Consider the following 2,098-nt stretch of genomic DNA (forward strand, 5'->3'; position numbering starts at 1 on the left):
AGTCAGTTGTCTCCATCAATAGATGGAAATTTATCATTTTCTGTGTAGTGGCTCAGTGGGTGCTGCAACCTTGTGTAGGGCCTTCAAGGAAAATTAGCATTGGAAACTTTGGTTTAACTTGATATGGTTTTTCAAATTAGGACCATTCAAACCCAGGGGGAAAAATAGAAGTTGTTAGAGTCCAAAAACTCCTCCTTATAAGATTTAGACCATATGGCACCCTGGGACTTGGTCACAACCTCTCCTGTTCTGTAACCCTACCACCATGTTTTAAAATCTGTCGCAAACAGAACAAGGGATCCCAGCATCAACCCAATGTGGCTCAGGTTGCAGAAAAAACTGTCTGTTTCTTGTTTCAGGAATATTCAACTCCTTCATCCTAATTTACATTGGGCTTAATCCATCACCAGTTTATTGAGAACTTAGATTTGGGTTTGTTTTTGTGGAATCAAAACTAAATATCTGAGCTTTGCACAGTGGCAGTATCGTAGCCAATGAGGTTTATCCGAGGCGCAATTATTGCTAATTGAAAACTAAATATCTGCGTAAAGGTCATCTACATCCAGTAGTGCATGATGAACAGCCTGATCTTTTTTTGTCTAAGATGCTATCACTTTCCCATATATTTCATGTCCATGTAATTCAAATACCTTAACAATCTCCCAGTCAAAAAGGTGCTATAACAGGCTATTTGTGAGACATAAGTCTTGCTGATAATACTGCTGAGTCCAAGTATGGTGCTCTACATTGAAGTGCTGCAAACTGGAAGACTATCTCCTTTGATTTTTAAATGAGTACAGAGCTACCAATGCTTTTATTCTTCGCAGGCACTTGATATACTGAACAAATGTACTTTACCATTACTGGCTCCAGCCTGTGGTATCATTGGACAGTGCTTTTGAATGAAAGTTTTCCGTTTTCATCCATGCTGTTACAAAGGGTAGGAGCTCCTTCTTTCTTTCTGTTGTATAGAATTCCATTGTGTATATGTACCATAATTTTTTGATCCATTCATTTACTGACGGGCACCTTCCAGCACTTGGCTACTGTAAATTGTGCTGCTATGAACATTGGGGTGCATAGGTTCTTTTGGATTGGTATTTTAGGGTTCTTAGGATATAATACTAGCAGTGGAATTGCTGGGTCAAAAGGCAGGTCCATTTTTAGTTTTTCAAGAAAATTCAATACTGTCTTCTATAGTGGTTGTACCAGTCTGCAATCCCACCAACAATGGATTAGCATCTCCATTTCTCCATGACCTCTCCAACACTTGTTGTTTGTTGCTTTGTTTATAATGGCCATTCTGACTGGTGTAAAGTGGTATCTCATTGTGGTTTTAATTTGCATCTCTCTGATAGCTAGTGATATTGAGCATCTTTTCATGTGTCTCTGGATCTTCTGTATGTCCTCCTCGGAGAAATGTTTGTTCAAGTCCTTTGCCCACTTTTTAATTTGGTTGCTTGTCTTCTTAGAGTGGAGTCATATAAGTTCTTTGTATATTTTGGAGATTAAACCCTTGTCTGAGGTATCATTGGCAAATATGTTTTCCCATATAGTTGGTTCTCTTTTTATTTTAATACTGTTTTCTTTAGCCATGCAAAAGCTTTTAATTTTGATGAGATCCCATTTGTTTATTCTTTCCTTTATGTCCCTTGCTTTAGGGTACATATCAGTAAAAATGTTGCTGTGTGAAATATCTGAGATTTTCTTGCTGATGTTCTCCTCTAGGACTTTAATGGTGTCACGACTTACATTTAAGTCTTTTATCCACCTTGAATTTATTTTGGTGTATGGTGTAAGTTGGTGCTTAACCTTTGTCTTTGATTCTTTGACTTGCTTTAGAGCCATGGCTTAGTTCTAAGAGAGGTTAAATGACTTAAAAGAAGACAGCTGCTGTGCCAGTTGGACCCCATGAAACCCCCCCTTACAAAAAGTAATATTTTATGATCTTTGGCTAACCTTTGGAAGCAGTAGAGTATGGTGCTTAAGAAGATAGTTAGGGTTGAAATTTTAGCTCTATGATTGGCAAGAGGTTACATAGTTTAAGTTAACCTTTGTGCCTCCATTTCTTCTTCCAAATGGAGGTAATAGTGCATAG

The 2,098-nt window shown here is 37.9% G+C and overlaps 1 pseudogene; it reads left to right on the plus strand.

The window, feature by feature from the left end:
- Positions 1-465: 465 nt before the first annotated feature.
- On the plus strand, positions 466-544 carry LOC119057637 (uncharacterized; annotated as a pseudogene).
- Positions 545-2,098: the final 1,554 nt, after the last annotated feature.

Source organism: Artibeus jamaicensis, unplaced genomic scaffold (genome assembly GCF_021234435.1).
Source record: "Artibeus jamaicensis isolate MK-2021 breed Jamaican fruit bat unplaced genomic scaffold, CSHL_Jam_final contig_548, whole genome shotgun sequence".
In the NCBI taxonomy this organism is placed as follows: Eukaryota; Metazoa; Chordata; class Mammalia; order Chiroptera; family Phyllostomidae; genus Artibeus; species Artibeus jamaicensis.